The sequence below is a fragment of the Diachasmimorpha longicaudata genome, chromosome 2 (genome assembly GCF_034640455.1).
Source record: "Diachasmimorpha longicaudata isolate KC_UGA_2023 chromosome 2, iyDiaLong2, whole genome shotgun sequence".
Classification (NCBI taxonomy): domain Eukaryota; kingdom Metazoa; phylum Arthropoda; class Insecta; order Hymenoptera; family Braconidae; genus Diachasmimorpha; species Diachasmimorpha longicaudata.
Window position 1 is genome coordinate 546,534 of NC_087226.1, and position 14,748 is coordinate 561,281.

Below are 14,748 nucleotides of genomic sequence, written 5' to 3' on the forward strand. Positions count from 1 at the left end.
TTTGTCCAACAAATAATAGACAACAAGCAATTGAAAAGGATTGTCTAATTAATCTCATAGAAATGAACCCCGGGGTTTATGCAACAAACATAATTCCCCGTCTCCTGCAGCTTTCAATAACTGCGGTGTCCATTTTCAAAGGAATAACTCAGGATTTTCCATTTTTCGTTTTTTTTTTCAACGAGAAAAATTGAAGTTTCAAGTAAGTTAACAATAATACATCTCGATTTCCTTCATTTTAAAGGCTGCAAAATTCAGAACCCTTGAAGTACTAAAGGGTCGGGAAAAAATCGAACCATGTAAACAATGCAAATATGATAGACTAAGAGAATAACTGACACTGTCAATGAATCATGTATATTTGCACAGTTTAAATATAACAAAAAAAAAACAATAATACGAAAAATGTTCTAGCAATTAAGCATTAATTATATAGATAACATGGGTTTATGTGATTGCATATCACGAATCATTGTGTTTGCGTCGTGTAATTATTTATAATAGTGATTACAATATTTTTCGAAACTTTCAAATACTGATGTTCTTTTTTTTTGTATACACGGTATTAGAAAAGTACGATTTTCGATAAAAATTAATCAGGGTAAGCCAAAACTGTTCTTTATTGGAAATTACTGCTTGGGAAATATCCACACGCTTCAAGTTCTTTGAATGGACAAGCTGAAGTAAAATGATTAAAAAATTTGCAGATGCAACGCATCAGAAATATACCAAATTTATTTATAAATATTGAAAAAACTGTCATCTATAAATATCAATCGAATTAGGCCGTAAGGGAAAAATTGTAAGTAGCTAGTGGAACGTGTATGACAGTGTAAATAACCAAACATAGGGGCTACATCACTTTAAACGGATAAAAAAAAGAACACTGAATTTTCCAGAGAGTTAGACTGAAAAAGAAAAAACCAAATCATTCGTTCACGCACTACTCCGGATTCAACATCAGAATAATGTTCTCTCAAATAACAACATAAGCACACTGCGAAGTGTAAAATTGATTTCTATAATTATGAAATATGAAAAAATTTATTTTCAATAGACCTACAGAGAACCGCTCGTCGTTGGGTGAAAAGTCACTCCCCCGGGTGCAATGTGCTCACTTCCATTTACAGGTTTGTTTAAAATGGCGGGTGCACCTCGGCCGGGAAAATATGAGCTTATGCCCTTGATGCCCAATATATAACTTTTGTACTAGTATTTAATGCTTGTAAATATAATAAATATTTAGGATTTTCTAAATAAAGACGTAGTTTTTAAAAAGTCGAGTGATAAAGGTATAAAACTAGTAGGAGAAGGTCACAAGTTCAGATCACATTTCGGAGGATTTTTTTTCTCAATCTGCAGAGTCTCGAACTGTCATTCATTTGTTATTAATTTTTCATACAATTTAATAATTTAACCAGCAATTTATTAATTTGCCTGACGGTCTATACCAGATTAGGGCGAAGCAAGGTCGCCCGCCACGGCCGTTATTAATTTTAGACATTAGGTCCTGACGATGTGCTTTTCAGGAACATATGAGAACAGAAAAATTCAACTCCAACAGGAATAGCTCAAATATCATGTTTTCAAAAAATATCAAAACATTAACTCATTATGACTTTTTCCGTTGAAATTGACTATCAATTCTAGTAATGGAATCGGAATAAATCTATGCTGTTATGGAGCTGCAAGAACCTATTCATTATATGAATACATTGAACAATAACACACGGCAAGTTGAAGTGAAAGGTGAACAGTTGACACAACAACTGGAAAGTTAAGTGAAGAGGGGAAAAAATAAAAGAGTGCACACAGAGAAATAAGCTAAGCAAAGTGTGTGAGAAGCTCCATAAAAATGACTGAGTGAACAGTAAAGGTATAAGACAAAATGTGAAATCGGAAAAAATACAAGACGAGAAGGAATTTGGAGGCGAGGAATTGGGTAATTGATACGTTTTGAGGTATTCTGTCCGTAAAACTGTCTGAATTTTACGTGTTTGAAAAAACGACTGATCCTATTTCTCAAAGCACAAGCATATAAATTACGTGAGCTAACTTCATACGTAAGACTCTGTCCTCATTGGTCAAGGTGATCGACATATGTTCACATTCGAGGCGGGACATTCAAACCGCGCAGCGCGCATTCGGTCTCGTAGTAATACAAATTTACTGCAGCAAATAACGAACTTTAGTGTTCTCTGATAATTTCAGGCCATGATTTCCGTCAATAAATATTTCAATTGATTATTTCATCAGGTACATACTTTTTTCCGTATTTATCTCTCTGTGTCAGGGCACGACACATCAATCATTTTCGAGACAAATAAAGACACTCGAGTGCCAAGAACATTTTTTTCGTGAATATTATTCCTTTTTCGTTTTCTCCCATTTTATTTTCTTCTCTTTTCACTTTATTTTTCAGTTGTTTCATAGACCCCTCACTTAAACTTGTTATGTTGTTGCTCAATCTATGAGCACACAAAAGAATAAGAATGCAGTTGACTTCATAATCAATTGATGCTTTTCAGTTTTGGGTCAATGCTTCCTCTCTAAGAGCAAGATCTTTGAGTGATTTCGAGTCTCGGTTGTGCAAGTTGTAGAGAGACGTCTTCATCGTTTCGTTTCGACTTCATTTCAGTCTCTTTCTCAAAACTAATTTTTTTTTCACCAAATCAATTCCAATACCCATAGTTAATGTATTATTTTTAAAGGCCGCAATTTTTTATTAGATTTATTGCATTACATCTAATGAAAGGCAATATCGTAGAGTAAGTTATTTGATTGGAAGGATTAATGGAAAAATAATATCTCAATTGATGTAAACAGTAACCATCGACATGACCAGTAACATGTGGAATTCGAGAAATTCAATAACCCAGAATTGCTGATTCCCTTCATAGTTTGCGGAAATTATTCTGAACCAGACGAAATCTCTGGCACAACGAATACGATCCTGCAACAATCTCCAAATATAGACAAATAATTTATCAATATGTAAAGGTGTACGATAATAATTCAGAAGTACACCAACAGTGTAATAAATTTTACGTAAAAATTTCAACAAAATAATTGCGAATCTCCAAAAATCACAATGTCTTCCGGATGTCCATAGAGAGGACGTACGTTTGGTGCTTTTTGGTGGTGATGTCTTCGGATGTATCTTCATCCCGAAGAAACTCCAATTTGCTCTGTCCTCATATGGAAGGTCAGAAAGAAATGGGATTCTCACTGGAAATAAATAGATTGAAAACTTCATCAAGCCAGAATAGACACTCTCAATGATCCTCTGCTTTCATTTTCAAATAAAAAGAATGAATTAATTATTGGCTGACTCAGAATAGGTCATTCCCACCTCAGCCATAGATATCTCATGTCCATAGAATCCCCGAAAAAGTGCTAAAAATGTAATGAAGCCATCTCCATCAATCATGTATTCCTGGATTGTCAAAGACTCCCCTTAGAAAGAACCACAGTTTCACTTCCACAAGATCTGAACAACCAATACGGTTGAAAAAAAATCATTCAATTATCCAAAAGTACAAAACTTGACAGTTCCATTAGAAAATAATCATACTCCTCACAACATTATATATTTGTTTATCATTTTTTTGCTTTGATCTCACATTTATACCGATAACTAAAATTTTTTTTCTAATAATTAATGTTCTCCACCAAGTGTTTTAAGGCCTAATCTGTTATATAACGACGTTAAATAAAAAAATAGAAAAAGAAGGAAAATGTTTTCTCTGGTCGAAATTCACAGCACAAGTGTATTCCTGAGGCTGCAGTAGCTCATTATTTTCTTGTATTTAGAAGTAATATGAGAGCATTATTAAATTCAAGGTTGAAAAATAAAATACTTTTCAAACAGACAACTCCACTCCCGACAAACTGACCATCACGGTAACTTCCCTTCCACGTGCACCAACACCATTTCACTACCAATGCACTTGCACTCCAGTGTTACCAGTCTAATGTTTCTCTCATGCATGTGGAAGTGAAACGGAGTATTGCGTGTGTGGGCGTCTACCTCAGTGGGGCAATCGCGTCTGCAAAAGCGGCTAGTTACATGATCCATTCATTATATAAGAACAATCACTCTTCTAATGTACATTCCATCGGTGTGGGTATCTATGAAGGGCGAGTTTTACTCGCGTAATATAGACATTATTTTTTTTCTCTCTCTCATTTATATTGCATCGATTTGTGCGTGTACCACGTGACATTATGGGATGATGACGGTGGTATATGATGTTTGTCTTCTTATGAAACCATTGGATGAACCGAAAAATGTCAAATGAAATTCTTGAATCTATGACATTCGCCGGAAAAAAATTTCTGCTGGGAAGTCATCGAAATATTTTGAAGATTACGGAAGAAAAATAAAGGAAAGTTTGAAAATGAAGGACTTCAAGGTAATTTTCAAAGTGATATGTGATAATCCCTGCAATTATGGGGGGAAGGGGGGGCTGGAATTTTCATGATGACATAAAAGTTTATCGTCTACTGACTTCAGGAATCTCTTTAAAACAGAGGCGATTAAGAGCACTATGAGCTGGATGGTAGACCAGGCAAGGTCTGAGGAAAAAGGAGCGGAATATTTCCGCTCTTTTTCTCAGGGAAACTGCAAAGTTGTGGTATAAAAAATGTAAACTCAAAAGAGAAGCAATGGTGACAGTGAACCGTATCAGAGCCAGTCATTAGCCACCAGGTAGGAATTAACAATTGGACCAGGCTTCAACCAGGACAAGCTAAGCCTGTCCCTAGATTGACGTCATCGCTTGGGCCTAGTGTGATACATGCTGGGAGTGAAACGTGAACCCCGCTTGGTCCAAGGGTAAGGCTCAACATAGGCCCACCGGTATAACACGGCCCTCATCCAAGTTAATCTAAACCAAAGCCTGGCGTCAGCCACGCCAGTTCAATAGACTGGAAATCAAAATTACTTATTTCATTTTCCATTCATAACATTGTTAGAAAAATCTGTTATCAAACATTTAAACATAGTGCACAAAAAAAATCGTATTGCATACATTAAGTCGTGCACATGATATCTATTTAATTAATCAAACATTACTATAAGGCAATTGTTGATTTGTGAAATAAAAATATAAAATAATGGACTCCAATCAATTTTCCATAATTTTATGACTTCATTAGTGTGACGGTTGTCTGTAGCAAGACCTATTCTAGGAAATGCCATGCTTGGCAGTTTACAGCCAACCAGGCTCGGCCCTGTGGTCAATGCTTGGCAATTGCTACCGAGGAACGAATTTGAAATTGGCGGGTTGAGGGAAAGCCGAGGGCTGCCAACCGCACCAGTTGAAACGTTCCGTCACACCTATATCCGACCTATATTTTTTTTTGTTCGTGATGTTATAATCTATGAGTGACGAACTCTGACATTTTTTAATGTACTAGTAACCAGAAAGGTATATTTTGACACGAGTTAAAAGTACCAACAGTACCAAAAAGTGACTTTTCTACCCAGCACGATGAAAAAGTCGATTTCGAGATGACTTATTTCTTTATATGTTGCCGGAACGGTGTAAAGAACGGCGTTTATCTCCATCAGAAAACATTATATGATAATTATATGAAGATATTGCGTCTGGTAAACGCCCCGAATGCCAGTCAGTAGAATGAGCACGAAAGTGTCGATATTACGCAAGGGATCCAATCGCTTGAGCTCCTCTCTCAAACCACCCCACACACACACACACACATACACACTCATATCGATACAGTGAGATTCAAAGAGCATACCGTGTATATCTTGCCGCAACAATAAACAATAATCATCGTCACCCATATGCTGACAGAATAAAGGTGTGGAAGCCATCCTATACTAGCTCTAGCTCATTTCCCATCTCTTTCTATCCTTCTCCACAATTTTTATTTCTCTTTATTTATTTTTCATTATGCAGACCACCTTGAAAAACCGCCGTGTACCAATCGCGATTACGCATCAACTGAAACGTATGCTAATAAAATATACAAATACACAAGTGGAACAGTAGTTGTGTAGTCGGCGCGACAATGGAAATGATGACTAAACCGGAAATACCGATTTTTCCATTATGATTTCAATATTTCAAAGAAGAATTTTTCCTGAATTATGCGGAGGATGTTTATTTCACTGGTTTTTGTGTCTCACTTTGATACTTTTAGATTATCCTCAGCCATACATGCAGCCAGAGGAGCGTCATCTTACGTAACGAATGATCGTGCTGCACGATACATAATAATGACGAGAAGTGAATATAAAAATGGTTGGGGGGGGGGGGATGTAAAAAATATTGTAGAAAAAAAAATGAGAGAAGTAAATAAAAAGCAAGGAGGAATTATGGGAATATGAAAAGTTGGAGTACTCTCCATTGTATTCCTTTCACTTTCTCGAGTTTTATTCCCACGTACTGTCCAAGAGAACTGTCGGTCGCCTTTCCAGTGGTCATGTCGTTTTGTCCTTGGATATTACAAAAAAATCCATAATCTTGGAGAATTGACGAAAGAGGTTTGAAAAAAACATTGGTTTGTGTCGTTTAAAATAATATGTATTCATTTTATTTCGTGAAACGAGACGAGTGTTGAGTGAAAGTGGCCGCAGCTTCTCAATGACATAAAATTGGGAAGAGAATTTTTCAAACTTTAGTTTTATTCATCTGACCCTTTGAATAAATAAAGATGGTGAAAATATTGGACCGTGTCCTCCTCCTCCTCGGTTACACTGAGGTGCGTTTCACGTTCAAATGGACAGGCATTACGTAATATGAGTGATCTCACATTGTGGGTGGGGAATGTAAAACTGCACACATACGTGATCTTCTCTCCGTTTAAGTTTTTATATGTCATGAATATTCATCGTCTCGATCTAGTATCTTCTCTCCCTATCTCCTACTTCTATTTACCATGACTGAATGCAGGAAGACCTTGAACAGTTGTATAAAGTACTCTTTTGATCGATATAAGTTGGATTAATATTGTAGAGGAAATTCAAGTGGATATCATCCCACTCGTCATTGTCGTTGTAAATTATATATTCCGACTTGGGTCAGAGGTCTTTAGTTGTTATGACAGACACATTTCTATGATGGAGAGAAATTGTACAATCCTCGAGAAATAGAGCTTTCAATTTTTTTTTTTCAAGATATTTGGGAATTATTTTTATCAGTTTTCCTCACTCACTTCGAAACTGGACATTTTTTATAGTCATTGGCAAGACATTTGTAAATATGTCCAATGAGTACTGGATGGGATGATAAGAATTGCAGGATTAGTAGGTGAAGAAATGACTAGATATTGAATATTTATGATGCGGAATAAATGGAAAAAAATTCATTTCAACAGTCTTTCACACAATTTTTTCATACATTTTCTGAAAACCTTTTGAGGGTAACATGCGGAATTCGTCTTATGAGAGAATGTTTACTTTATATTAGAGATATTGAGAAATAGTTTTATTGATTTTCTTCGAAGACAATCTGATAGAAATAAAAGAGAGAAGAACAGAAATAGAGAGTTTCTTGTTAGGTTGATCTAGAGTGTGAAAACTTTCTTTAATTGTAGTGAGTTGTTCGGGACATGTCGTCAGAGAAAAACTATCCATTTTATCAGTAAAATTCTCTTGTAAAATTATATGGAAAAAATGCGGGTTTGCTTCCCACCTAATCCGAAATTCTATCCAGAATTCCCTGTGACGTCACAAGATGTGTAACGCTATATAAATTTTCCGTCTTAAATGTCATTAAAAATTCATATAAAGAAAAACCTGTATTGCTATTTTTTGATTTAAGTATTTCTCCCCCTAATCTACATAAAAAGTTCATCGAGACATATTTAAGGTCTGTCAGTAGTGATACGCGGAGAACAGCCACTTTCGACTATTGGCCAGCTTTGGCGTGTATTTAGAATTGAAGAAAGATAGAAGAATTGTTATTATAACATTTTTTGGAGTGAATTGTGTATTATAATAAACAATTGTTGGGAACTCAGGTTTCAAATCACTCGAACCCGACTCAATGATAATCTCCAGAATTTTGGGAACCCATCGGGATCTCGGTCAACTGCAAAAAAAATCATTGACATTGCCAGTACTATTATTCCTCAGCACACTATCGAACAAAATCCTCAATTGAGTACATCAACAGGAGGCCATACGCTAATTATCTATCACTCTATTGAAGTTCATCTATTAAATTCAACTCATCATCGATCAATTGATTTATCAAACATTCCACAATATTCTACAATAAAGTACATCCCCAATAGTGATTTTATAATTCATGAATATATTTATTCTTAACTTCTTCCACAAGTCCATTTTTTCCCAACCGGCATCTCAATTTAGTCTCTTTTTCAAACAATAATGTTAAAAAATTATTTATAGAAATGAAGGGGGAAACAGAAAGTCTGAAAGGAGGAAAAAGAAAGTCATTATCTGTGAATTATTTCATGCCGAATTTGAGAGTGAATTTCTGTGGTGCCCCCTAGGTTAGTCGGTAAGAATATCCGGCGCGATACTGGGACACCCGGGTTCGAGTCCCAGTTTGGTTAAAGCAGAATTTTTTCTTTCTAATTCTAATTCTCGGTGAATTTTTGATTTTTTTTTTACCAACATACTCAATACGAGGGAGGATGAAGACGATAAATCTCTCAGGGTCGCTGAGATCACAGTAGTTGATTAATATGAGGCATTTAAAATAATACTAAGAACCGCGCCAAGTACGTTGGTCATGGATTTTCTTATAAGGCTTATCAGATTTGGGGTTTTTCCCTTCCTTTTTATAAGTTCCTCAACTTTCATTGGAATTAATTTCTGTTGAAGCAAGAACTAAACAGCAACTTGGCCCATTTTTTCATGAAAATGATAGTTTCTTTTTTTTTTATGGAAATTTATAAGTTAGAAAAAAAACTTTCATCAAAATTATCCTATGTTATAATGAGGGTATGATAAAATGTAGTATAAATTAGATATGATGGAGAAAATAATATATAGTGTAATCATATTGCTAATTTATCAGCAAAAAAACTATTACATATCCTACATGAGAGTGATTTCCCACTTGTTTTAATTGATCTCTCTTCAGTTTGCAAACAATTTTTAGCTTCTCAGGTTTGCCGTTCCCTACACTAATTAATTCCTTGATTACTCCTAATGTAAAATGGCTAGTATGGAAGAACTCGTTCTCGCTTGGAAAGAAATTAATTATAATGTTTGTAGGATATCACTTTCGTGGAATAATTTTTCAAAAAAGTGAATTAAGTAAATCATCAAAAAATTTTGTAGTTTGATTTGTCCGTGTCTTGTCATCATTTTTACTACAAAAATTGATGTTTGTCATACGTTTTTCATATAGTTTTGTTTGGACAACAACGTTGCAGAGGTAGGGTCCGAAGTGTCAGTAGCATATATACGGCCCTGCCTGTGCTTTGACGTTACAGATAGAAATATAATACACCAGTTCCAGCAGACGCTTATGAGCTAAGCCTGGCGCGATACGGGGAGACCTGGGTTCGAGTCTCGACTGAGTTAAAGCGCAAATTATTTCCTTTTAACTCTAATTCTCTCAGATTTTTTTGGTTTTGGCCGCACCATCTTTGGGTGACTTCTTTCGCCCGCGTCAAGTCCTTCTATCGTCCCTATGATGAGAATAATCATCATAATGAGCCTCGTGACGTATTGGCCTTTTCCATGCTCCCCAATGATTTCTTCCAATCCTTCGTTCCATGTCAATCTTTTCGTATTAATTTTTTGCCCTAAATTCTCACAATAAATATCCATTTATTTAATTATAATGTCCCGTTTCATTAGAACATTATCTGTTATTCGATGGAACTTTGCTTTGGTTCATTGTAGGTTAGTTTTAACGTAGTTTATTGCAAGAAAGTATAAAGGAGAACAGTTTTCTTGCAATATGCTATCGCCCGAGGGCCTTCAGTCTCGTTCATTGTATTTTTAGGCCAAAATGGTCTACCGAATGAGATAGATTATGACAATGACGACATGAAACATTGTATTAAATCACCGGATGATCTGCATCGTTTGCTTTTTAGCTCAATCTGATATGCTATTATGATAAGAGACGCACGTAAATGTATTATATTTACTTTTCGCTCCGTTTGGTGCTTTAGGTTTATTGGCATTCTAACAACTTCTATACGCAACGTGAAATTGGGAATTTGGGTCGTAAGGCTGTGCAGTGCGCGCGACAAAACGGGCGCCGTGGATGATTAGCGTGTCATGAGCCGGACGATTGCGAGATCGTCATTTGGAGTTCGTAACAATAAAAGAGGTCGTCATAGTATAATACTAGATGTGTGGATTATGACTGTGTGGAGACTGGGAAGCGATGTAACTGAGATACCGTCATGTGCGTGTGGGCGAGGCCTCTCATCCCTGGCTCTGTATTGCCGAGTCTACGAGATTGTGCAAAAAAAAAAAACACACACACATTTCTACTAATTGTAAGTGAAGAGTGCGTGCGTCACTGGCTTTCAAGGTGAATTACTTTCAGTTTACATGCCGGAAATGTGTGCTCATAAATTAGTATAATTATGATTTTTTGGGGAAGAGGGGCTTCATCAAATTACAATAAATGCTTACAGCGGAAATTATGACCGATTCTATCATTCTTACGAGTAGATATAAGTGAATTGTAGATAAAAAGCTTTGAATGCTACGCACCCGAGTAGAAATTTAGTTATATTCTTGAACAGTCGTCGGGGTTGGGGACTAATTGAAACTGACCTGTGGTATTACATCTTATTGTGACAAGATTGATAATCTCCAATTACTATGAGACTGTTCGGAGAAGATCCTGATCCAAATCGCCAAACCACATAGAGTTTTTATAATTAATAATAACGGAAAAATTTTGGTTTTTCGTAATTGATCATTTCTAAGCAATTTGTTATTGACCGATCGGATTTTCTTGAGGACAATTTCGCAACCCGGCTATTACGAGTGCTACGTTCTAACGATCAAACTATCGTCAAAGTCTTGTTTTCTAGGAATTTAAACATCACATTATTTTTTCATATTAATGAATATATTCCACGAAATTAATGGTGAATTAATAGCAAAAAATCTTTGTTAACTGTATCCTTAATACAGCCGATTTACGGAGCGTATTCAGAAGTAGGGGAAAACATTTTGAGGTCAGAAATATGTACACTAAAATTATATCAAGGTACGTATTTGCCGATAACCCGTCCTAATACTCAGTCGATAAGTGATCGTCAATCGAATGCCATCCATAAGCGATCCAACAGATGGCGTTGAACCTATCGAACTTTTCCTGAGATTCTTCCCCATATCGAACTGCATATTTCAATAATAATTTCTGAAAATTATTTTTCCTTTATTAATATTGGCCTCTTCTTTGAAATTTATCATGTACCTCGCATCCTTGATCGGGAAAAGTACCGGCTTACTTGATCAGTCGATGATCCAGATTCTTGGACCGAACCATGATTTAACAAATATTTCGAATTTTTTCGTCGTCATTCTACTTTAACATTGTTGGAGAATATGTCAACATGGCGGTAAAGTTCAACTCGTAAATGCGAAATGAATCATTGATCCAAGTTTGCTCTAACTCTAATCCAACTCATGTCCCCCTAAGGTTAGTATAAGATGAATGAAGAGACTATACACTGAAAAACATGTTTTTCTCAAATATTCATTTGCTTAAAAGGTGTGTATTTTTAAAAAATTATATTCCTTGAATTAAGCCATTCTCTATAGAGTAGAGTCGCGCCTCATAACCTCACAATAGAAGCCAAGAGTTATCAAGTATCAATACACTAGCGCCACCGCAGCCACAGTCTTCATGCCGGTTTTGCCTTTGGTTATTCACTAAATAATTATCGATTGTTAAATGATTGATTATGACTATGACAATCAAGTATCTCTACGGAACCCGCCATGTTCAATGAGTGATATTACCGCTACGCGGCCGCCTATTTGCCATATCGCTGCCATGTTGTGATTCTGGCCGCCATTTTCGATTGATTAAAATTTCAGATGTCACGTCTTTTTTATATAAGGATAAGGATGACACAATTTCTCTTTCCACCATGCTCAACTGATTTTCTGTCAATTGACACGAAGTGCATGTCCGAACTGAATGATCTTCACGTTTCCTCGCCTGGTAATTGGAAAAAGTGAAAACAAACTACGGAAAAATATTTTTGGTATTTTTTCATGTCACGCGGCATAATCGTAGGAAATATTCAGTAGCAGTACCAGTAGCCCTTCAAAATTATCAAATATTTGGCGATAGCATTGTTGCCTATAAACGATTATGTCAAATGTTACAGGTTTGCAATCTCGGGTGCAAAGTAGATGTAAATTGTCATATGTTTGTTAAATGTCGGTTCGGTAGCGTCCCATACTGCGCTCTGATTGGCTGAAATCCCGAGTGAGAAAAACAATCATCGAAAATAAACGGCACCGTGAAAGTGTGAAGCTGTTCATATATCTGTGTACATATGTATATGCCACGGAATATATAGAACATATACCCGATATACAGGGCGAGTATTTTCGCGGGATAATCCCGGCAAACTCCCAATGTCATTGAATGCCACTTCAATTGAATATGTGGGCTTATATTTTCTCGTGTGAGAAGAAATTATTTCATAGCGAAAAGATGAAAACAAATTTTGTGAAATTAAAAAGCAGTAGAAAGCGAATCCAAGATCTTTCAGACACACTCAAAATAATAACATTGAGAAAAACATATGCTTGACCGTAACAATTGAGTTGATAAATGTAATGATTTTCAATCTTTTAACAGACTTGCTTCAGTTGTATAGATCGAAATTGTTAAGGTATTTATGGGGTGATAAGGCTTTTAGAATGCCAATGCATTAAGATTTTTTTATAAACAGATGCTTTGAAGTTATTGAAAACTACGTGCTAAATTTTCGAAAACCAAGAAAAATGATAACAATGTAGATAATGGATAAAATTCCCACTTATGCGGAACCTTCAATAAGACGTGGGTAAGATCATCATTTTTTCTACATTACCTAGGCGCCGATAATGTAGAGAAAACACTAAAAATATGGATGTTTTGTTCAGTCTCATAGATAATTCATCACTATAGAAATTACTATCGGTGTTGCAATTCGTCGACACTATCTTCGGCTAGACTGAGATTGATTACGTATTTTTGGTTGATTGAGAAAAAAAATTTCTTGTCCCAAGAATATTTCCAAAATACAAGAAAATTTAGTTGGCAGTAGGATGTCTCAGGATAATATTTCCGTGGATTTACTGGTGGCAAGTAAATATATTTGGGAAAATCATTTTTTTCTCAGTGTATATCAAGGACAGGACGTACGAAGATCATCAAGATCTTGATTTTTTATTACTGTCCCTGACGACACTATACTTCCAAACATGCCTTAACTTACGCAATACCTCAAATCATAAGTTTTTCGTCAAACTATCATCATTCTACGAGGAAATACACCTTAAATAAAAGCCTTAGTCTTTGATAACAATTTATCTCGACATTCACGAGGGAAAAAATAAATAGAAGATCTTCTACAAGTGTATCTGAGAGTTCAAGTGAGGATTTTTTTCCCCCAAAAATAACAGAATTCTATAATTCGAAAAAGCTTTCCAGTGAAAGCTGCTTAAAAAAGAATAAACGGAATTTTAGAATATGAATTTGAGGAAAACATTCGTCTCAATTTCTCATGCAATGAGACATTTTCTAATTCAATATTCCTCAAAATTTCAATCAACAAAAATTATTTATTGAAAATTTCCAACAATTTTACCGGAAATTTCAACGAAATTTTTTGTTGCTACGCCAAGTTTTTACCCTAATTTTATGTTCTTCTTGAAATCTAATTCGTTATTCTGTGGAAAAATAAGAAAATTAGATTAGAAGACTTGTTATTGAACTGAAAACTCCGTTATCACAATCTCTGAATCTACGAAAACGTGTCACACTATTCTTTTTTTATCAAACACGAAATTTGCCCGTGAAAAAGATAATAGTATATTTCATGGTCACAAGATGGTTGTCTGTCAAAAGCGGAGAAAAAAATACATTACGAAGAGGACTGTTTGAAGGAATCACAATACTTGAGAAAGGCCATTAATAACGTCGATATGGCTTATCGCTTTGTAAGGTGTAAGTTGAAAAAAAATAACGAACAAAGTCGTGAAGTAGGAAACCACAGTGAGACAGGTACGACTATATAGCACAGCAATAAACATTTCAAACCAAGAAATTAGAGCACTGCTGATAACAAAAAAAAACTGCAAAAAACGAGTGTTGAATTTTCTGCACTATTTATTAATGTTAAATTATGAAGGCTGATTACTTTGTAATTAATGACTAGTCACAGTACTTTTTCATAAATTTCCGTGTTTATGAACTCCTCCATCGGGTTTACAAACCGATAATAACATAAATATAGAAACTAAGAGGGAATAGGGTTTCACATTTAATGTTTCTTCTGAACGAATAGAGGGGAAGAAAAAAATTTTGTGCTGAGAAAATATACGTTTCATGTCAGAATTTTTCATAGAGTGGGGCAGGTTTTCTCGCGGAAAATTGACCTTTCTTATCAATGAATTCGAACTGTATGCAGAGTATTAGAAGATTTGGCATTTCATCTCCCCCCCCCTATTGACTTTAGGGGCCAATTATTTAGCGTGGTGATTACCCAATTCTAATTTCTCCCTCTATTGATTTATCTCTAAATATTTATTACAAAGGCTCT

At 35.4% G+C, this 14,748-nt stretch overlaps 1 protein-coding gene and 1 long non-coding RNA gene across 3 annotated transcripts in view; one reads left to right on the top strand and one right to left on the bottom strand.

Annotated features, from left to right (window-relative positions):
- Positions 1-14,748, bottom strand: part of LOC135173099 (transcription factor Ken 2) — a 72,020-nt gene that overhangs the window by 37,489 nt on the left and 19,783 nt on the right. The gene's annotated exons all lie outside the window — the stretch shown is intronic.
- LOC135173103 (uncharacterized) overlaps positions 13,817-14,748 on the top strand; it is a 45,671-nt gene continuing 44,739 nt past the window's right edge. Inside the window, exon 1 of the long non-coding RNA XR_010301246.1 lies at positions 13,817-14,153. This is a non-coding gene — a long non-coding RNA (uncharacterized LOC135173103). The remainder of the gene's footprint in view (positions 14,154-14,748) is intronic.